This window comes from Hydra vulgaris, chromosome 02 (assembly GCF_038396675.1).
Source record: "Hydra vulgaris chromosome 02, alternate assembly HydraT2T_AEP".
NCBI classification, from domain to species: domain Eukaryota; kingdom Metazoa; phylum Cnidaria; class Hydrozoa; order Anthoathecata; family Hydridae; genus Hydra; species Hydra vulgaris.
In genome coordinates, this window is record NC_088921.1 from 72,494,152 (window position 1) to 72,520,000 (window position 25,849).

Below are 25,849 nucleotides of genomic sequence, written 5' to 3' on the forward strand. Positions count from 1 at the left end.
TATTTTTTTCTATCGCGCAGTATTATTTATTGTTATTAGCGCGACTTCACGCGATAAGAAAAAAATATATATGATATCCCTTTATTTACATTATAAACTATTTACAAGTATAGAAAGAGGAAAGACAAGGGAGTATCACACACTAAAAACATTATACCGATTAATATAATCGAACGCGTTTTTATGGAAATATTTACAGTAGAAAGAGAAATATTTGAATAAAGAACCAAAGATTAGCGGCCAAACACATCATATAAACAATAACTGCTCAATAATGTGTTAGGTGACGGTGACAATTGCAGAGACATAAAGTGATAGTTTTAAATTTTGTTTTAACATCATCTTTCTCCATTATCGTCCAATCATTTGTTTCATTGCATTTACAGTTTTCCCCATATAAATAATATTCTTTCAGATCCTTGAAAAACTGACTGTCCTTTAAACCACCTTTTAAATAATCATAGCCAACTAAGATTTGTGTGACATTTGAATTTTTTTTTGACGCGCAAAAAGAGCAAAATTTTACACCATAAATATCAATATCATTAATAACTTCATCAAGACTCGATGTTAATGAAATATCGTTCCACGCGAAAAATTCCTTTAAATCTTCTTTCGTTTGCGTTATTATTGACATTTTTATAATCTTGATTATATAAATACAATAAGATTTAGTTAATTAATATACATATTATTTTTAAAATTTTAATTTTATGACACTAAAAATATTTGTAATAAATTTCAAATTATTAAATTAATTTATTTTAACATGCATTAATATAATTTATATACATATTATAAATTAAATCTAACATTTTTTTTCTTTTTACATAAATTCATTTTTTTCATAATATTTTGTAATTCATCAATATCATTCTTACTCGCAAGGATATATTCATTTTTTTCCATTTCATCATGATTTCTTTTACGATTTTTCGTTGAAATTTCTGCATAATTAGTATTATTAAAATATACTTCTTGACTCATTATTTTACGTTTAGCGCCGCGAGCAAATAAGTATAATCAATTATTAGTATGCTTTTGACGAATAAAACGTAAAATTCAAATTGATAAATATATTATAAATCTTCGACTTATAATAATTACTTATTTCTATGGATGCGTAAAAAAAAATATCTATATTATTATCGTAATTGTCATAATTTTTTTGAACTAATTAATGTTATAATTTTCATATTAACATTATCGTTTTTTATAATTAAAATAATTATAGCAATAAACATTCATTTTTGTTATCTTGTCTACTTCATCTCCTTCAATTCAAACATAAAATGTCAATTAAAATCGATATCGCATTAATAGACATTCTCAAGAAAAATCAAGAAAAAAATACTCCATTAAATATTAACTTAATAAGAGATAGGTTGATAGAAAATATTAGTAAAAATTATGATAATTGTTTTAAAAGTTGCTGTAGAAAAAAATTAAATAATTGTAATTGCGAATGTGGGAATAAAATTAGATTAGATTTGAGCGACGACAGTAAAAACAACGAAGAATTTTATTTAGAATATTTAAAAGAAATTTTTAACACTAAAAACGCTGATCTTGCTAGCGCCAATAAATGTTTAAAAGTGACTAGATTCTATAAAGAAATTACGGTTGTAAGTAAAAAAAGCGATAATATTCCATTGGTAATTAAAGAATATTTTTACTCTTCACTGGAAATTTGTACTTGAAGGTGTCATTTTAACGAGGAAACTCTTATTGAGGGTTATAGACAATCTTTGATAAATGGTCATATCGGTTGTTTCATGCACTAACGATATTTATTTATTCTTCCGTGTTTTCTCTAATAATGTAAATATTTCTACAAAAATAATATATTTTTGGTATATGATAGATCCTTATCTTTTTACTCTTCCTCTCACTTGAAAATAATTTTGTTTTTTGTAAATAAAGGAAATGTCGTGTATTTTTTTTACAAAGCAAAAGCAAATCAAAATTTATATATTTGTATTTATTAAATAAGTTACTATTAAAATACTTATTATCTTTACCCGTGTACAATCTACTATATTAAATCAGGATAGTTAATAAATTGTTTTTCTTTGTATATATATATCTTTAAGCCAATAAAAGGAACATTAAAAATTAAATTATTATAATTATTTTGATTAAATTTTACTAATTTTTTAACAATTGATTTTTTGCTATTTGAAATATATATATTTAATTAATCAACTATTTTAATCTAACGCTAATATTCATCAGAATGTTGATAGATACAATATCAGTAAAACTTTCATATGGTAAAATTTTATATGAAAATATATATTTATCAAATGAAAACGATGATAATGAAATTACATTGACAAAATTTTGTCATCTTGAATTTCAGACATACATCGAAGAATTTTATAAATGTTATCGCAATAACTTCAAAAATTATATTAAAAACTTGACTGGAATAATATTAGATATCGATATAGAAATTTCGAGTTCTAAATCTTCTGAATCAGGTAAAATATATAATAATTTGTCATCATCAGTTGAACTTTGGCTCGATAATATAGAAATATTAAAAAATGAACAATGGAATGTTAGTGTTTCTGAATCTCTATTTATGGATATTAAAAAAAAACTTTTTCCATCTTACATTGTTTAATATATTTATATTATTATCTCTCCTACTTTTATTTACTTCAAAGCTTCTCTTCTCTTTCCTTGTTGTAAATATTTTCTCAAAAATACTATGTTTTTGGTGTACGATAGATCCTTGTCTTTCCTCTTTCCTCTTACTTGTAAATAGTTTTGTTATTTGTAAATAAAGGAAATGTCGTTTTTTTTTTTTTCGCGAGCGCAAAGTAAAATTAAAACTTATATATATTTAATTTTAGTAAACAAATTACCATTAAATTATTTATTATTTTACCTGTATACGAGTTATTATAAATGACTAACTAATACACTAATTAATTATTTTCTCTATATATATTTAAACAAATAAAAGATATAAAAAATTAAATTATAATAATTCTTTTGATTAAATTCAGCTAAGTTTTCAACGATTGATTTTTTATTATTTGAAATATATATTTTTAATTAATCAATTGTTTTTTAATCTAACACTAATATTCATCAAAACATCAAAATGTTGGTAGATATCATAAGAGTAGATCTTTCATATGGTAATGATGTCGAATATAATGTACATCTTCCAGAAGAAAGTAACGATGATATAGTTAGATTAGAAAATTTTTGCAAAAATGTACTTAAAGAGTATATTAGAGAATTTTACATATCTCATACCTACGATGCGAAAGATTATATGACAAAACCGATTGAGAATTTTAAAATTACTATAGTAATTCAGAATTCTGATAGCACAACATATAAAAAAACATTGCCGAATGATATTTGTAAAATTAATGATATAGATACATTAAACAATGATGAATGGAATATTAGCGTTTCCGAATATCTGCTTAAGGATATTAAAGAAAAACTTTTTCCATCTCACATTATTTAATATGTCTATATTATTATCTCTCTTACTTTATTCACTTCAACATTTCTCTTCTCTCTTCGTTGTTGTAAATATTTTCTCAAAAATACTATGTTTTTGGTGTACGATAGATTCTTGTCTTTCCGCTTTCCTTTTACTTGTAAATAGTTTTATTATTTGTAAATAAAGGAAATGTCGTATATTTTTTTTATTCTACAAAGACAAATTGATATAAAATTATATCTTCACATATATTATATGTATATATTCATAACGCCAATTTTTTTTGTTTTCACGCCACTAAGCAGAAAAAAATATTTACTATGAATAAAATACTTATCGTTTTTTTGTTTCTTCGATGTTAGATACATAAATATAAATTATATATTTATTTTTACTAAGTAAATAAACACCTGTAATAATTATCTTCTCAAATCTATAAGTGAGAAACAATAAACCAATATATTATAAAACAGCTCAACTATAACATATAATATATATTTTGATTAAATTTTGCTAAAATTTTTATCATCGGTCATTACTAAATTTAAATATCAATATCTAATTAATCTATTGTGCCTTATTGAACAATAAATATTTATAAAAATGTTATCACAAATGTTTGTAATAATTTCATATAAAGGTGTCGAGCATGCTTTTAAGTTTAATCCTACGATTAAATTTAACTATATGCGTAACATTGTTTCATTTTTCCATGAAAGATTACTAAAATTTTTAGAAAAATTTGTTGAAAAATATTTAACGGAAAATAAGATCAACACAGATTCTGTAAGCGATATGAAATTTAGATTGATCAAGATACATTCTCATTTTATAGCGATAAAATATTATATAAAGAGTGTAAAAATATTTATTGTTTAAATAATGAAATGTGGGTCATGGATTTATCAGAATGTATATTAGATAATCTTAAAAAAGAAAAAAGATTTATCAGATATTATCATGATGGAAGAAAATATGACACATATGACGATGAATATTGATTATCTCACACTTCTATTTACTTCAAAATTTCTCTCTCTCTTTCTTGTAAATATTTCTTCTACAAAAATACTATGTTTTTGGTATACGATAGATCCTTATCTTTTCACTTCCTCTTACTTGTAAATAGTTTTGTTATTTGTAAATAAAGGAAATGTCGTGTATTTTTTTTTGTTGTCTGCGACGCTAAGTAAAATAATTTACTATTACTTACATGATTATATAATAAGTTATTTTTTTTTTTGCTGTCTGCGACGCTAAACAAAAATAGAAATTATAATTTAGTTATATATGGAGTATATTTACGATAATAACTTATTATCTTCGCTGTCTGCGACGCTAAGTAAAATAATTTAATATCACTTACATATTTATATAATAACTTATTTTTTGCAGTCTGCGACGCTAAGCAAAAAAAAATCTCTATCATTGTAATTATTTTGCTTTATATTAAACAAAAACAATAGTTAACACGTTACAATTATAACTATTTAATATTTATTATTTTATTTGAGAAATATTTAAATAAATATAATTAAATTAACCTATATTTTTATTTCTTGCTCAAATTTTATTTGATTAAATTCATATTGATTTATCATCGTCGATGTTTTTATTTTTTAATAAATAAATTAATATAGTAATAATAACTCTTGAATATCTTAGACAGATCATTTAAAGGATTTAAATAAGTATATTATAAACAATGTCTTCATTATATGAATTATCAGTATCTAAACCATTATACAACACATATGTAACCGAAATTCCGCCATTAAGTTGTAAAAAATATAAAGAACTCATCGGATATTCTTGTCCTATGAATTTAGATATGATTTTCAATATATGGAATAAAGTAGCTATGGAAAGAAGAGATCAATGTTTAGACGATGGAATATATTGTTATAATTCTATGAGAGCGATAATTTATATAAATCCGAGAGATGAAACAACCGAAAAAGAGTATTTAAATTATCTTAAAGATATGTTCAAATATGGTCGATGTAATCACAACATAGACAATCCTTGTTTTAAATTACATAAAAACATCAGGGTGTCATTTAATCATATGAAAAATGGTCAAATTACTTTGACAACTAAATATGCTATGGCGCTGTCGATGTGTGTATGTGTTAATTGTCATTTAAAACCAAAAACCAATGAGATGTTTGCGAAAATCGACTCGAGAATTTATACTAAAAGGCGGAATAATGACAGTAATAATAATAATAATTATGATTATTATTTTTCAACTGAAAAGAAGAAAAAGGAAAAAGATGAGAGAAAAATAACTTCTAAATCTTCTAAATGGACATGAATATTCACTGCTTGCTTTATATTTATTCTATCTTTATCTTCTCCGCGATAACATAAACTGCAGCCAAACTGCACACTGAGCCAAGTTATATTTCATACATGGCAGTGCACAATGAGCCAGTAGTTGGACAAAATGGGAAAAATTTTTGTTGTCTAATCGTAAAAACTTATATAATTTTAGTATCTATATATATTAGGAGAAATTTATTGGTAATTTATTTTTATTAAATCTCTTATTTACCAGGACTCCGAGCATTTGAATATTGAAATTAAAAAAATTAAATATATAAATATATATATATATATATATATATATATATATATATATATATATATTTTGTACATGCTATTTTGGAGTATTTAGAGATAAGAAAAACAATTGTGGGAAATAAAATTTGTCATGGCATGTTATCTCAGTTATACGTTGAAAGTCACAGATTAAAAAAAAATCTTTAAGAAATATATTTTTTGCCGCACTATAACTAATAATTACCACAATTTGCCATGTGCTGTCTTATATTTATTTGAACTATATGATGCTTCAATCGAGTTTTCAGTGATTGCTCGTCCCCTTAAATCCCCGTTCAGATTTTATTTATGTTTTAACTTGATTGCTATGGTAGTTAATTTTGCATAGCAACAATCCATTTTTAGATTAACGTTATTTTTACAGTATTTTATTTGCGTTAAGTACACAATATTGTGCGTATGTATTAAAATAAGATTCACAATTCTTATGAGGTTAATTTTTTTTGTTGCTACGGATACCTTACTGTTAGTGTTAGTAATTCAATTACTAACACTAACAGTAATTTAATTATTTTAATTTTAACTACTAACATTTGTAGTAACTTAATTACCAACAAGAATATAGTACCCTACGCGTCATATATGCTACAATATTAACCTTTTAAATACAAAATATTTGTTAAAAGAATTATCAAGATATGCTTTTATTAAACTTTTACATTCATAATTTTCTCCAAAAGAACAATCTTAGTATTTTAAAACAAAATATTACTGAAAAAATTTGCAAACTATTCAAAAATTTTGAAAAGAAGTTTGTGAACTGGCTAATAAAAACATAGTTGTCAGTAAAAAGACAATGAACCAACTGCAAGTAGACGTGGTCGAAAACCAGCTACGTTTGATGATAGTTATACTAAAACTAAAAAATAGTGTGCATCTGATATACTTGAATCTCATTCATCCTTATTTTATACTGCTAGTAAAAAACTAAGAGATGAATCTATTGTTATTGCACAAAAGGACGTTTTAAATATTTTAATTACAGATAAAGCAACTAGTTATTTAGCAGACAAAGCACTGGCTTTAATAATTGATGCCAGCCTGACAAAAGATTCATATAAATTGATTAAAAGCGGAGCTTTGAAAAAAAATAACATCTACCCCGCTTACAATGAGGTCAGGGATGCAAACTACTCAAGGAAATAAATTTACTCAAGGAAATAAATGCTCTAAATGTATACAAACTAAATATATGCATAACTTGTTATTTATGTTTAAACTTCAAAATGAAATGATTCCAAAATATTTTTTTAAAAGTTTCACTCGAATTAATTATAAATATGAAACAAGACATTCAATGAGTAATTACTACATCCCACTAACATCACTCAAAAAATCTGACTTTTCGACTATATGCGGGGGACCACGCTTGTGGAATTCGGTTCTTGACGAAAATATGAAAAAAATAAAATCTATTGCTACATTTAAAAGAACTATAAAAAAACACTTACTAAATTTAAACATTACGTACATTCTCTCATTTTTTTTAAAAAAATTGAAATAATTTTGTATTTTTAATTTTTTATGTACTTTATTTAATTTTAATATTGTATCGAATATGTATATGCATATGAAGCGAATTTTTTTTGTTTTTTTTGTTTATTGTCTTTAATATGTATACGAATATGTACAGATTTGTAATTTTTTATTTGTTATTTTATATTTTAACTTTTTCTTAAACTTCTTCTTTTTTTAACTTTAAGTTCTTTTTTTAACTTTAAGTTCTTTTTTTAACTTTAAGTTCTTCTTTTAACTTTAAGTTCTTTTTTAACCTTCTAAAATTTCTAACCAAATTTTTATTTCTTTTTAAACTTATTAATTTCACTCTTTTATATAATATTGGAAGATGTAAAATTTAATTGTATTTTTTTGTATTTCACAAAGGGGCTGATGATAAGTCATTTTGACTTTTACTTGCCCCAGTCAGCTTGTAATTATATACATTTGTTTAAATTTTATAGATAACATTGTAAAATGTGTAAAATGACGAAAATTAAATTAAAAAAAAAAAAAATTGAAATGTTATTCTAAAAATATAACAGTTTGGCTTCAGTTCATTTAAAAGATTAAATGATTCATACTTTGCAATGAATCTGTGCACTTCAGGAGCCTGTGCTGAGACACTCAATATTGAACGAAAAAACAATAAAAGCAATGACACTCACGTGTAAGGTTTTGATAATGCTACTGGTCAAAGCATTTATAAAAATATATAAACTTTTTATTCAGACTTTACATTATCTTGGTAATACTCTCTTCAGGAAAGGAAATAGACAGATTATTGTTTCGACACTGTTAGACTATATGCGTCCCTTTATCCATGATGTTACATGACTCAATCAGTTCATAAAGCACTGATACATGGGCATCACATAATTAAAAGCCGTACATTATCCATCGAACTTATGTCAGAAGAAGGTCAAGTAGAGCAACAAATATTGATCAAATCAATAGACTCCTAATTTCCAGTGATTCTGTTATTCCATCACTGCGTTAATCAAAATTACACTTAACAAATCATAAAAAGTTTTCTGCAGATGTTTTACAATTATTACAATTTTATAATCTTCAAACAATATTATTTTTTTATAATTTTAGGCATAATTTTATGTTGACAATGTTTACTTCCACGATTTTTTGTTTTTATTATTGCTAAATCATTTTTTACCTAAATACTTAATTGTTATTCAATACAGGTGGGTCGAAAATCCAATAAAATTTATAAAAAATCAATTTACCCCTTTGTAACTAAGGAAAGTATCTGGTAACTAAGCAATAAGTATCCATAGCAACTAAATAATAAAAATTTATCACATAAGTAATGTGATCTTATATTAGAACTCATGTCAAATTTAGTGAATATAGCACTCGTAAAATATCTGCAAATACCAAAAACAGGTTATTGCTAAGCAGAATAAAGGTATCCACAGCAACGAAATAAAATTTTTTTACCTACGTAAAAAGCGCAGACTTGATATTAGTACTCATGCTAGTTTTAGTGATTATAGCCCTTTTATTAAATTAGTTATGAATTTTGTCCCACTGTAAAAGTGAATTCTGGCCCACGGTGCAGTGGCTTAGTTTGTATTTATGTTTGTTTGAATGTATGAATGTATGTATGCATGTATGCAGGTCCGGATTAAACAATTCTGTAGCCCTGGGGCACTGAAATTTGTGGGGGCCCTCGAGAAAGATTTTCAAGCAAGCACATCCTTAATAGGACTTCTACATTTCGAAAGTAGACGAAGTACATCCTTAATAGGACTTCTACATTTCGAAAACTTGAGATGAAGTTATTCGCATTTAAAATTTTATAAAAGAAAAGTTCTTTGGACACATTTGCATTAGCATCATAGTCATCTATATAAAGCTTTAGAAGGGCTGAAAATTGAACAAGCTTGTTTCCGAGACTTTCTTCAAGGTCAGGGTTGTACTTGTTAACCAAATTGTTCGCAGACACCATTATTTTGTTTGGTTTCATTTCATCAAGGCAATTCGGAAAGCCAAAATACTCACATACATTCTTGTAAGCATTTATTCTGTCTTTAAGTGAGACATTAAATTGTTCAATCACTGGGATAAAACTTGTTGTGCGAAACTGATCACTTGGGGATTGCTGAACTTCATCTCCAGTTTCATAAACCAATGGATTGAGGCGAACATTTCTATTCCACTGAGGACGTAAATATTCAGTTAAACCAGATAATTTCTTTGCACGTTCTACATATTGAGCAAAACATTCTCGTTTTGATTCCACGAATGCTTTCAGTGAAGTAAGGGCATCTACTGCAGACTGCAATACTATTTCAGGACACTGGAGTATCTTGTTTTTAGCGTTGATTCGCTCCAATATCTCATTCCAAAACAATGAATATCGCACAATTTCGCTTCTGTTAGGATTTGGTAACGTGAAGGTGATGCTGTGAAAAAGACGTGCACTTCTTGAACAAAGCCAAAGAATTTCACTGCTGCTAAACATGTATTTGCTGCTGCCTTACCAACTAAATTCAGCGAATGTGCACAACATGGGACATAAATGCATAGGTCATTTTGTTCCTTTATCAAAGCTTGCATTCCGCACAATTTACCGCTCATGTTAGCATTGTCATATGATTGACCTCGACAGTCATGCAAACTGATTCCATTGGATTCCAGATATTTTAATAATGCCTCTGTCATTTCACGACCAGTGTGACCTGTATTAGGGATAAAAGTTAGTTCGGTATTAACTTTTCCATGTCCATGTAACGAATTGTAATAGTTAGCTGATCAATATGAGCCTCATCTGGTGTAGAATCAACAAATACCGAGAAATGCTTTGATTTTTTGATAGAACAGAAAATGTACTTTAAAACTTGTGAGCCCATCAAATTTATAATTTCTTCACAAATAGTGGAAGACAGATAACTGGTATGGCCTCTTCCTTTATTCGCATGCATCTTAATGTGAGCAGCAAGAAAAGTGTCATATTCACTCAGCAGTTCTAAAATTCCTTGATAATTCCCATTGTGTGGTGATCCAACAATCACCTCGAAAAGCTAACCCTCGTTCTGCAATAAACTTTATAGTACTTATTACATGTTGCAGTATTTGATTCCAGTACACACATATTTCAAATTCCTGCTTTGTTAGCTCATGGTAAATTCCTCCAGACTTTTTGCCACGCTGTGCCAAAGTTATAATTGCTTCGAGATGGCCTTTAGACGATTCATGTTCACTGACACGCACTGAGGCATGTTTCCAATAGCAAAAGCCAGAACTTGAAAAATTAGTAGTGATACTTTTAGACCCAGTTAATTTGCAAATAAAGCAGTTTACTTTTCCTGTGTGTGAGGAAAAGCACAACCAATTACGTTGACATGTTTCACTATTTGTTGTTTTTCGTAGGAACAAATTTGGGGTACATTTCCGAAAAAAGGTTAAGCCATCAGGTTTTTCCTGTTTCTGTGATATTGAATATTTCTTTAGGGTATCTTGATCACAATTTTACAACAACGAGGTAGTTCTCTGCCCAAAATGTATATATATATATATATATATATATATATATATATATATATATATATATATATATATATATATATATATATATATATATATATATATATATATATTAGAGATATGAAAATTTCATAACCCAATATGTCCTTCCTGACTTTATCCCTAAACCCTATATGACTTTTAAAACCGAAGTCTTTTTTTGAGACTCTGTATCACTGTTTAAAATGTTGATGATCAGCTAATGCTAAAGCTGTTCCTAACGCATATTTGAAAATAAATGCTATCCAATAGAAGTTTGACCCAAATTTTGAACTTTTTATATGGATTTTTATATGGATTTTATAAGATATATTTTATATGGATGAACTTATAAAAGCTATCAAATGCGTGCTAATTTACTAGTTTCTTTGAGCCACAGTACGTATTTCACTTTATTCAAAGATTAGATCTTTTTTTACCTTATAAACTTTATATTAAATATAATAAGTTATTATATTTAATATAAAGTTTATGTAAACTTTGTATTTTAGAGATTACTTACATTTAATTTAATAACTTATACCTCTATTTTTATCGTTACCCTTATTTAAGGCATGTCATTGAACTTTTTTTTCATAATTTTTAAGGGCCCCCCTTTTGTGGGGGCCCCGGGCTAGCGCTCCGGTTGCCCCCCCCCCCCTTTAATCCGGTCCAGCATGTATGTATGTATGTATGTATGTATGTATGTATGTATGTATGTATGTATGTATGTATGCATGGCCGCCGAGAGGAGGGAGGGGGTAGACGAGGAAGATTCCCGGGGTCCCAGGTGTGTACAAATATATTTTCTTCATGAAGTCTTATTTATTCATCACTTATTTTTTGTCTTTAAGATTATTAACAAATATGCTTCTTTTTATTCATGCTACTTTTCTTTTGCAATACAGTAGAATCTCTCTAAATCGAATTTTATGGGAAAAATAAAATTTCGAATTAGACAGATTTTCGAAATATAGAAATTTGATTTTTCTTAAACGCATTACTTTGCATTTAATCGAATTATGGAGGTTTTTGAATTAGGGAGATTCGAATTAGAGAGATTGTACTGTATTAAAATTCGAATTTTTTCAATCGAATTTTTTTCAATTGAATTTCAATCAAAATTAAAAATTCGAATTTTTTCGATCGACGTTGTTAACTTTTCATTTGATAATTTTCTTTTAAAACGTTAACTGTTGTAAAGATAGCATAACTTGATGACTCATTAATGCTGCATTTTAAAATTTTCGTTTTAGACACTGCTGATGTTTTTTGTAGGCGTATATTTTTAATTTTAGTTATGTAAATAGCATACAACGGGTGATGCGGAAGTTATCGGACAAATCCTAATTTCATTATTTGAGCATAACAATTAGTTTTTATGGTTTTATGTGTAGACGTAAACGTTCTATAAAATATAAACTTTATTATTTGAAACACAATTATTTAAAATGAGGTTAAATGCAGCTGAACGAGAATCTTTTCGAAAGCGATTAAAAATGTTTTTTGTAAATAAACCTAATATTAAAAAAAAAAATCGTAAATCATTTTGAAAAAAAAGGATTTGGTCGAAGTACAATATATGATAACCTTAAAAGACTTGAAACTGTTCAATCGTTTTCTGATAGAAAGTACCCTGGTCGTCCGACATCCTGGACTAGAGAAAAAAAAGTGAATTAATGAGACTTGTAAACAATAAAAAATTGGTCAGTCAGAGAAAAATAGGTATTAAATTCGATGTTAATCAATCGACAATTGGTAGTTAAAAAAAATGAATATTAAATATAAAAAACATGAAAAGACTCCAAAATACACTATAGAACAACAAATAAAGGCAAAGAAAAGAAGAAGGGAACTAGTTAACCAACTCTATAACACAAAATCTCTTCTAGTCATCGATGACGAAAAATACTTTTGTTTTGCAGGGGACAACATGCCTAGAAATTCTGGATACTATACAAACAAAAAAAAGACATGCCCAGAAAGTGTTCGTTTTATAGGAAAAGAGAAATTTCCAAAAAAATTATTAATGTGGATAGCCATATCTGACCGTGGTATGTCCGAGCCATTGTTTCGCACTTCCAAGGCTGTAGCGATCAATTCATCAATCTATATTAATGAATGTTTAGAAAAATGACTTCTTCCATTTATTCACAAGTGTCATGGAGACTTTAACTATTTATTTTGGCCAAATTTAGCAAGTTCTCATTATTCTAAAGATTCTCTAAATTGGATGGACCAATAAGTCTATTACGTTGATAACGTATCCAATCCCCCAAATGTGCCTCAAGCACGACCAATTGAAAATTTTTGGGCACATTTGGCACAGAAGGTTTACGAGGGAGATTGGCAAGCTTCAACAGAGCAAGTTTTGAATGATCGCATTAAACTAAAACTACAAGAAATTGATTTAAACTTTTTACAGCCGCATATGAAAGGCGTCAAAATTGAGATCAATGGCAGATGGTGGTGTTTTTTCATATAAAAAATAATATATTTTTATTAAAAGATAAATGCTTTATTTAAAAAAAATATAATAGTAGTTTGCTTTTTTATTTATAAATAAGTTATTGACGTTTTTATTTTGTCCGATAACTTCCGCATTACCCACACCCTGTAAATATCCATGGCTAACATCACCCGAAAGGACCGAACAAATCCTTTTAGATGGGCATTATATAGACCTAGTGTGAACATTTAGAGCTGTTTTTGAAATCTTTTAACTACGTCCGAGCCATTTTTTTTCATTTTTAAGTTATATAGTGAAAATAACCAAAATCCAAGATTTTCCAAAAAAATAAACAGCTCAAAATCATAAATTACAGTGATTTTTTTAAGTTGTAGGTATATAGAGATCATAATAAAATAATTTTAAGTCATTTCAAACATCCCAGAAGGTCAAATAATTATTGGAAATTAAAAAAAATGAATTTCATTTGAATTTAGTTACTTTGTAATGACTAAGCATCAGCAATGATTTTATGTACATGTACACATGCACACACGCACGCATGCACTAACTTTTCAAATTAAAAAGGGTTAGATCCTTCATGTCATCCCCTTCCATTGGCATGAAGTACACAATAAGATTATGTACACAAAAAAATTGTGTACACAAAAAGATTATTATGAAATTTATGAAATAAAAAACATTCATAATTATTTTTCCTTGTTGAATGAAGATCATTTTTTAAAATGAAGACATAAAGCATCAAAAATGCCAAATAAAGCAAAAACACATGAAGAATGCAGAAAGTCTGTTTGTTTTCTTTGCATGAGGAAAGGAGACCGAGAGTTAAATGACTTTATCATTGGAAGAATTCACAAATTGTTGAAAACAGACATTGACTTTGCAGATGAAAGAGTCCCACAGGCTATTTGCAATGCTTGCCGAACTCTCTTGCAAAAAAGAGATGCTGGGGACATGAGTGTTTCACTTCCTGCAATCTACAACTTCTCTGTAATCATTGTCAAGCCTTTGACACGAACATCTGGTCCATGTGACTGCCTCATTTGCCAAATAGCAAAACTCAAGCTCAACCAGAAACATCCCTTGGCACCAAAAGAACAGAACAGAAACCTTGACCAAGGTGAATCTTCTAAGCCTGGCCCTTCACCAAAGTCCCGCTTACAGTCATCAGAGAAAAGATGCGCACAATGTTTTTCCATTCTTGCAAGAGGTTTCAGACATTCATGCACAATCGGAACAAGACACCAAAACTTGCAAGTATTGGTCCAGTCAGATCCTGTTGGTGCTGAGCAAATTGCATCTGCCATCATCAGCTCAAAGGATGCATCTCCTGGAGGAACTGTCCGGCTGAGTCAAGCAAGAGGAGGGCAGTTATTTCCATTAACACCAGGTAATAATAAACTTCTGTGGGAATCACTTTTACTCATAACTATTGTTGTTGTAATCATTCACAAGTAACAAAAAGTTGTTAAATTTATTTCATTTGCTTTTTAGGCCCAGCATCTGCACGCAAATCAACCAGTTCAACACTTACAATGCAAAGCTTGTTAAATGTTCAGTTGAACACAGGACTATCCAACACGGGAATGCGACAACTTGCCTCAACACTTAACAAAGCAACAGAAACTCGACTAGTTGAGCCATTTTTCCAGCAAAAGTTTGCTGCTGTAGGAAAATTGTTGATTGATTTCTTTCAACTATCAGTTGTCAACATTTCAGCAGAAAAAGGAAAAGCTGAAGAGAAGAGAACAATCATTCACTGCAAAAATCTTGAGGACTTAACCAACAAGGTGTTGTTGTCAAGGGAATACGGCTCCAATCATTTAGTCAATCTTGGCATTGATGGAGGAGGATCATTCTTGAAAATGAGCTTAGCAGTTATCAAGGTAACTGATGAAGATGATGAAACAAGAAGTCCTCAACAAAAAAGTCTTCGCTTGCTGACAAGTTCATCTGCCCCAGACCCAGGTGTCAAACGGCAGCTCATAGTTGCCATCGCTGAAAATGTTTCTGAAACATATGAGAACGTCAAATTGATGATGAACATCATTCAATTAAATGATGTTTCTTTCTGCATTTCATGCGATCTCAAGATGGCCAACATTATTTGCGGAATTCAATCCCATTCAAGCAAACACCCTTGTTGCTGGTGCAACATTGATTCTGACAATCTCTCAGAATGTGGAACATCCAGAAGTTTCGGATCAATCAAGGAGAGATTTGAAGCCTATGTTGCAGCTGGATCGGATACAAAATCAGCAAAAGATTTTGACAATGTAATCCATCCACCACTGATTAAAATGGATGACTCAACACTCATTTTGGATGTGATTCCACTAATGGAACTCCATCTTCTTCTTGGAATTGTCAATCATCTTTTCAAGAATCTTTCTGAGTTATGGCCTGGTGCCAAAGAATGGCCAACTTTGCAGCACATTCAGCTCCAGCCATACCATGGCGGACACTTTGCTGGCAATGAATGTCATAAGCTTTTGCCTTGACATTCTCTAAAGAATGGCAGATAAAGCTTGTGCCTATCAAGCATTTGGTTTCATTGAAACTCTAAGACATTTCAAAGAAGTTGTCACTTCATGCTTTGGAACAACTCTGCAGGAAAATTATAAAGAAACGATTCAGAAGTTTAAAACTTCTTTCCTATTCTTGCCAATATCGGTGACACCTAAGGTCCATGCTGTTTTCTACCATGTTTCTGAATTTGTAGAAAAACATCAAACTTCCCTCGGAATCTTCAGCGAACAAGCAACCGAAGCAATGCATTCAAGGTTCAGGGTTCACTGGGAGCGGTACAAGCGCATCCCAACTCATCCAGAATATGGAAAACAAATCTTCAATTGTGTTGTTGACTATAACAGCAAGCATCTGTAACAAACAACACCTACAAACTCAACTTTTTCAGAAATATATGTTTTGGACTAAAAAAAATTAGAAATTGTAAATTTTAGAATTTTTTGAGAAATTTAAAAACTGTTTTCGGATTATGCATTTTGTGAAGAAAGCTTTTAATTCTAGTCTCAAATTTGCAATATGTAAGAATCTGTTTATTTTTTATCATAAATATTGTCCAGACCAAGCAAGTTGTGAAAATATACTTTATGGAATTTTACACTTTGTGGTTATTTTACCATAGAACGTTAAAATGAGAAAAATGGCTCTGACAAACTTTTGGATGTTTGAAATGACTTAAAATTATTTTATTATGATCTCTATATACCTACAACTTAAAAAAATCACTGTAATTTATGATTTTGAGCTGTTTGTTTTTTTGGAAAATCTTGGATTTTGGTTATTTTCACTATATAACTTAAAAATGAAAAAAATGGCTCGGACGTAGTTAAAAGATTTTAAAAAAAGCTCTAAATGTTCACACTAGGTCTATATAATGCCCATCTAAAAGGATTTGTTCGGTCCTTTCGGGTGATGTTAGCCATGGATATTTACAGGGTGTGTACCCGTTACGTGTTAAATTAAAACTTTTGTTATATTACAATTACGTTAAATACAAAATATTATTACTCAAATATTATTAGAATTAAAAAAATGTTATTATTCGTAAACTTTGTAAATAACATATATCTGTTAAATTAAAACTTTTGATATACCACAATTACGTTAAATACAAAATATTATTATTCAAATATTAATATTATTAAAAAAATGTTATTATTCGTAAACTTTAATTTGCATTATTTATTTAAAAATTCTGTATAAAGAGCTACGTTTTAATTTCTGACATACAGAATATGATTTCTCGCCATAAATCTGGATAAGAAAAACGAAAGGAGCGACAAAAAAGAAATGAAGAAAGTTCTAGAGGAATGAGAACAATAGAAAATTTTGGGTTAAAAATTTCTTCAAAAACACAGAACGATGACTATTGCGATAATGAAGATATTGATTCGGACTCATTAGCGCAAGGAATGAAACGGAATTTGTTGGAATTTCCACACAATCTGATATTTCGACACTTTCTTTGTATACCGACTGTGCCACCATCAATATTGGAACAACGTAAATGTAACACCAAAAAAGGTAGAAGATGCCATACTAAGAGGTCCAGAACCACACTCAATAACATTTCCTGAAGATAAATACGGTTGTCAATTCCCTACCTATTTGTTAAACTTTCGTTTAAAAAATAAGGAAATAGTTCCTCGTGATTGGTTAGTTTGGAGCAAATCTATAAAAGCTTTGTTTTGTTTTCCTTGGCGTTTATTTTATAAATTTCATGAGCAAAGATCAATTTTTGCTACAGAAAGTGGTTGGCAGGTTAATAGAGGGTACAAAAAATTACATGACAGAATACCTGACCATGAAAAATCTAGTAATCATAAATCTTGTTATATCCAGTGGCAAAATTAAGAAAAAAATAATAATAAACATACCACAATTGATTGCTTTATAGTAAAACAATTACAAAATGAGACACAGAAATGGAAAGATTTATTAAAACGATTATTAGATGTAATTTTGTTTCTTGCAGAGCGTGGATTGGCCTTTAGAGGTGTTACTCAATTGATTCAAGATTCGAACAATAGAAATTTTCTAGGATTATTAGAACTTTACGTCATTACAATCCGCTTTTAGAAGAACATTTAAAAAACGTAAAGCAGACACAAATGGAAAAGCAGAGATAGCAAGTATATAACTTATCGCCAAACATTCAAAATGAATTCATATCATGCTGTGCAGATTACTTGAGAACTTGTATTTTAAAGGAAAGAGAAACTATGAAGTATTATTTCTCTTATTGAAGACGCAACACCCGATTCTGCGCATATAGAACAAACTACATTTATTTTACGGTACGTTACTATTATATCCACCAAATTTGAAATTATGGAAAGATTTCTTGCATTTGCAGTCTTCTTATTGCAGAAAGATTTCTGCAATAAGAAGACTGGAGAAGATATTACTAATTTAATTCTTGAAACGCTACAAAGGTATAATATTTCTAAAAGTGACCGTCTCGCACAAGGATATGATAACGGATCTAACATAAGTGGATCGTATAAAGATGCACAAGCTCGCATTTTGCAAATTAATCCAATAGCAATTTTTTCTCCTTGTGCATGTCATAGTTTAAATTTATGTGGTGTTTATGCAGCAGAATCTTGTATTCATGTTGTAAGATTTTTCGGCACTATACAAAAATTGTACAATATATTTGTAGTAGCCCACACAGATGGAAAATATTAAAAAATAAAACTGGATGTTCTTTGCACAAAAATGCAAGAAAATGCAAAAAATGTAAGAAAATAATATTGATGATCATCTTAGAGATGAAATACTACATTTAAAATCAATTAACGATGCCTATATACAAAATACACCCCGTTGAAATGTTAAATGAAATTAGAAAAAACAAACTAGATGTGCTGTTTCCAAACATTATAATTGCAATAAGGCTACTTTGCACAACTCCAGTGACAGTTGCCCAAGTAGAAAGATCTTTAAGCAAGTTGAAGAGAATAAAAAATGTATTAAGATCAACAATGAGACAAAATCATTAAACGACTTAGGAGTTTTATCTATTGAAGCCGAAATGACTATGAAAATTAATTTTGAAGAAGTTATTAATTTGAGGGCCCGTTAAGAAAATATGTATGTATGTATGTATGTATGTATGTATGTATGTATGTATGTATGTATGTATGTATGTATGTATGTATGTATGTATGTATGTATGTATGTATGTATGTATGTATGTGTGTATGTATGTATGTAAATATGTATGAATGTATGTATGAATGCATGTATGAATGTATAATGAATGTATGTACGTTTGCTTTTTTATGTGAGTGCTACACAAAGGAAACTATGTATTATACGTTTATTATATTATGCCGTTTCATTAACTGTTTAAAATTATGTTTCATAGTGCTTTATGAATAAGTATTAAGTTTGAACTATATTTTTAATTATATTTTTAAAGGTGTGGTCGTTTTGCTACAAAACCAAGTTATTTTCGCCCGAATGAAAGTGAAATTGATTTTATTATTGATCTTATTGCGAAAATCAGAAAGAATAATAGTAAACTAACTTACACACAAAATATGAATGAGACGCAGCTTTGTTTAAAAAGTGAGCGAATGGCGAAGTTTTTAAATGAATGCCCAGTTGGTGTTGCGTTTTTCAAATTAATCTGAAAAACTAGTTTTTGCTGGAAAAACTTTATTGAACTATTTATATTTTTTCAAAAAATATATAAAAAAACTTTGATTTTTGTTTTTTTATGATAATTAATTTCAATTATAAATAAATTTTAATTAGGCCGACTCTAACTTATGTTGTGAACATTGTACACAGTGACCGCAAGGTTTGAAGTCTTTTAAACCGAATGTTTTTTATTAAGTGAGGGTCTTCAGAACCTCCATAGAAATGGTTATAATAAAATTTTTACACCTTTTAATCTTAGGCTAAAAGGGGAGGGGCGGTAAACGAATGATAATATTGAAATTTATATTTTTCACATTTAAGAAAAATATAAATTTCAATATTATCACTCGATTTAAGAAAAAAAAATTATACATATCGACCAATAGCGGCAACCTCTCTCTCTCTCTCTCTCTCTTTTTCTCTCTCTCTCTCTCTTTCTCTCTCTCTCTCTCTCTCTCTCTCTCTCTCTCTCTATATCTATATATATATATATATATATATATAAATATATACATATATATATATATATATATATATATATATATATATATATATATATATATATATATATATATTTATATATATACATATATATATATGTATATATATATATATATATATATATATATATATATATATATATATATATATATATATATATATATATATATATATATATATATATATATATATATACGTATGTATATATATATATATATATATATATATATATATATATATGCAATTATTGTTGATAAAAAACCAAATTCCAATAGTTTCAAGTGCCATAGTGCTTGCTAGTAATGCATTATCAATTGCAGAAACTATTTTTACAGCTCTATGATATTTTTTACTTAGCGTTATTCTCTTTTCTTTCTTCTTTTCTATTTTGTTTTGAATCTCGCCAATTTTTTGTAACCGATATGATTGATCTTCTTTATAATAGATTTTTCTTCAGGTGCATTAGGAAGAGTTGAATACATGTTATTGTACATTATATTATTGCATTCCATTTTTAATAAAAAAAATAAAAATTAACAGAATAAAAACTCCTTTTTTTATTAACACATCAGAATAAGAATTATTTACAATTGTAACTATAATATCATCAACAGACTCTACTATTATACAATCTTGTTAACTTAACATTTTAAATCTAAGTTCATGTTTTAATAAAACTAATGCAACACCTTTTCTTACAAATAAGCCAAACTTTAAAACAACATTTTGCTGTGATAAAAATTTTATATTAATGTCTTGAAGCGCAAATACATCATATCTTCCATTTTTGAATATTGCAGAATGCTGTACATTTTTATGTGGTTTAAAAACTATAGGAGATGTTTTGGGTTTTTTATATTTGTTTATAAATTTATGCACTGGCATGCTATTATACATTTTATTATATATAAATTTTATTATAATTTTTATATTGAGTTTTTACAAGAAAAATCAAAGAATCATATTTAAAAATGGAATATTAGCAAATGGAGAATTCGGTCCTAATAATAAACCTGAACCTGTGGGAGTTTAACCATTTCCAGCACGTAAGTACAGACCATCACCATCATGTACACAATACCATTTCCAGCAATTTTATTAATCAAAGTTGATCCAGCTGCTGAGCCTACTCCTGAAAGCAGTCCTGTTGCAAGTGATGGTATAACTCTTGATGCTAAAGTACCAAGTAAAGGTAAAAGTGCACCAATAAATCCACCCTCTATTTTAGAATGGTGCAACAGTTGTGCTTTACTTAATTTTATTATTACACCCGTACCATTTTCATATGCTTTTGTAATTTTATTCAATTGTCTTTTTGTTACTGCTAATGCATCCTTACCATTAAGATCTGAATGCGATAATTTAATAATAGCTCCATAACTATCTTCATCAATTGCTTTTTCAATTTTTCCCAATTGCCCCTGTGAAATATTTACTTTAATATTAGTATATTTACTCATTTTGTTATATAAGACTATTTTTTCTCTCTTATATGAAATCTAATAGCTAATTTTTCTCCTCGTAAATTTATCAGATTTCCATCTTGATCAACCAATTTAGTCTCCATCTTTGAAATTGTTTTTAGTGTTATTGGTAAGTAAATTAAGTTTAATAGTTCTTGAATAATTTTATATCCAAGACCTACACTTGGAAAAAATGAAAATATAACGTTTTCTGTTGTTCCGTTTACATAGGATGATGCTATTATATCATTTGTTACACTTTACTATTAATACTTAAAATGTTTACTATATTATCTGATTCATGAGATACTTTTGAATATACTTGACTGGTAAAACCAAGAGTAGATCTAATTGAATATGTAGGTGTAAAATCAACTTTATAACCAGCTTCAATATTTAAAGTTGTTTTCAATGTGTTATTATCTGCTGAAAATATAATATTAGTTTTAACTCCATTAATAATTTTACTATTTTCAGTAATTTTTTCCACAATATACTTATTTATATCATCAATCTCATAACTACCTTCTAGAATGTTTATATCTATCCAAGTTAATCCATTATCTGAACTATATCTAAAATTGTTATTTGAAGAATCAACATTTGGAAAACTGTAGAATGTATCAAGACCAACTAATGCCATTTTATAATCTTTATCTTCACTTAGTTGTATAATAGGAGCAAACTTCTCTTTTATATGACTACTTTTATCATTAAATATTATATACCTTTTTTTATATACAAAATAGTTATTTTAAACTTTAGATGGAAAATAAAAATTATCTAATCCACTTCAATATTTTCCATTATCTATTTTAGAAGATTTATCTATAATAACAAATCCATGAGGTTCTGACCAAGTTTTATTACAAAAATTTTTAAACTCATCTTTTGTCATATCAATGGAAACATGATCATTATAAATGTGATTTAAATTCTTTACGTCTTGTGGAAATAAACATATGAAATTTGTATTTTCTCTTATAGTTATCCTAGGTAACTCAAAATAATTTTGTGCAAGATAGAAACAATCTACATTACTATGTCTTCCTCTTATATAATATTTTTCACACTTATTTTGTATTGTTAAATGCAGATCATCAAATATCATCAAATTATTCTTGTTAATATCAAGATCCTCAGGATTTGGTACATTTTCTTTTGTTTCAAAAAACTTACATTCCATATCTGCTTTATCTTTCAAATTTTTTGAAACTTCTTCAATTACAAATTCTGAATTTGCATTTGAAACCTAAATAGATTAAGAAGAACTTCTTTTGGTAATTTTTCTTCAAAAGATCTTTTTAATAATTTGTATTCTAGTTGAAAAAGAGACTTTCCAAAAACTGTTAAATTATTATAGTCTAACCAACCAGGTTTCAAAAGTAAATTCAATAATAAAGTAGTTTTTCCACAACTTGACTTTCCAACAATGACGCCTCTTATACTTTTTGGTAACAAGTTATTATTTCCTTTTTTTATTTTCATTCAATGATAAATCTATTATGTCCATTTTTATATATAAGATTTTTATATTTTATATATAAAAATTTCTATATATATAAAAATGTACTATGTCAAATGTAGAAACAAAACAAAAACACTAGACCAGCGAAGCGTCGTGAGCAAAAATAATAGAACTATGTTACGTGGAACTTGCGCTATTTGTGAAACAACAAAAACTCAATTTGTATCATCCACTTTGCACATATCCGAAGGATCTAATTCTAATAAGTCTGAAAGACCTAAAACAGGAGGTGATTTAGTGAGTCCAAATAATTTAATAACTAAAAAATTAAAATTACCATAGGCATAGTCCCTGGTGAAATGCATTTATCTGGAATGAACTTTGCTGGTCCAGGTACTAATTTAGATGAGCAATTAACTTCTACTGATGCATTTAAAGAATGGAGTAAATCTATAGATAGAGTTGATAATGCAGCTTATCATCATGACCTTGCTTATCAACACTTGACAGACACTGCAAATAGAAATAAAGCTGATAGAATTATGATTGAAGAAATGGATGCAATAAAAAAATCAACAACTCGTGAAAGAATTGAACGAGGTATTATAAAACCTATTATAACATTTAAATCTAAGTTTAGATTAGGTATGAAATGTCCCGAAGTAGGTTTTTTGAACCCATATGAATAAGGTGTTGAAAAAAGTTTTAAAATTCTTCGAACTTCCATGGATCTGAAGGATCTAAAAAATCAAAGAATTATCATGGATCTGAAGGATCTAAAAAAATTCAAAAAAACTACAATCGATCAAAAAAAAAACTTAAAATGGACTGACGAACTTGCAAACGAACTTCATAAACCAGTTGTAAAACATTTCAGAAAAAGAAAACTGTTTGTAAATGGAATCGATGAAATATGGGCTGCTGATTTAGTTGACATGCAATTTTTCTCCAAATTCAACGACGGTATAAAATACTTACTAATGGTGAAAGATGTTTTTTCAAAGTATGGATGGATTGTTCCATTGAAGAGTAAAACTGAAGTTGATGTTGCTAATGCTCTAAATATTTTATTTAAAAATTCTTCGAACTTCCATGGATTCGAAGGTAAAAAATCAAAAGATCTTACCCAGTGGGCACAAGACGTAAAAAAGACGTCATTTGAACGTCTTTTGAACGTTCAAAAGACGTCTTATTTAGGTCCTGTGCCTACTGGGTAAAAAATTAAAGTGTAAAAAAATATGGGTAGATAAAGGCTTAGAATTTTATAATAAGCATGTTAAAGCATTAGGAGTAGAGTTATAGACTATGATTGTATTTGTAGAAAAAAGATAGAAATGCAACCTTTCAACAAAGGAAGAGTGGCTCAAGCTTGGCAGATAAAGCAGTTCTAATTACATTTACAATGTGCGTTTAGACTTTGTCTAAGAGTAAGAAGATTGTTATTTGTCAATATAAGTATGCCTACATTATTGCAATAATTTTTTGCAATAAATAAATGAGTTGTGATGTCTAACAAAAATTGTGATGTTTAAGTCCAAAATTTAAACCCATATGCCACCGCAAGCCTTAGAGACTAATAATAGAGTGAATATAAAATCGTAAGATAGTTGGAGAGGTCAAAATGTTTTATAGAGTTTTGAAAAATTGGAACCCCTTATTTAGCACTTTTTAAAAGTTTGGCAAAAGTTAAAGTTAGTTCTGGAGAACGCTTTTTAAGACTTTAATCAAAATCTATTCTAGAGCACAAACTGTAGAAGTGAACTGAGAATTAACCTTAGCATTAAAAACCTGAGTGATTCCGATGCTTAATAATGGTTAACAATGGCCATTATATTCAAGAGTCAAATTAGAGTAAGATTTTTTTGAAAATGACTCTGCTTTATTCTAGGGAGAAGTAAAAAGATTAATCCCATGAATTAGAGATTAAATGTTAGACTTTAGTTAATGACATTGTTGAAGACAAACCAAAAGTCTCTAAAACCTAACATCCGATATAAGATACAAATAAAATGAGAATAAACGAGCTTAACATCAAACAGGACTTTTTTACATTCGCTTCTTGCAATAATAAAAGGAGATTTGTTCTTAAGCGAGATGTTCTGTAATAAATATTGAAAAAATGATTAATATTTATTAAAGCAAATGCTCAAGATGGTGAAAAATGTGGAGTAGAATGAGACTTGATTTAAAATTGAGGAGAAGTATTAAAAACTTCCAAACTTTTACTCTTTAAGGAACAAAAGCTTCCAAGATGCACTTTATGCATACATATTATGGATATAAATATATATGTTTGCTATTTATTTAGATGCTCGCATACAATATCCTTTTATTGTTATATAAACTTAAGTATTTATATGGTGTAGTATTTGCTGAAAGAGAAGATGATGTGATGGATGTGTAGGGTGACTCTAGCAAGACTAGAAAAAGAGGCATAATATAAGACAGATTAGAAAAAAATGTTGTATGAAACAATGTTTGTTAGAAAAGATTAAAGAAATTTAGGTATTAGCATGTAGAGAGGTAGCAGCTTCAGTAGAAAATGATGATGATGATTATGATGATGATGATGATGATGATGATAACGATTATAATGATTATGTTGATCATAATGATGTTTATATATGCATACATATACAGAATCTAACATGAAT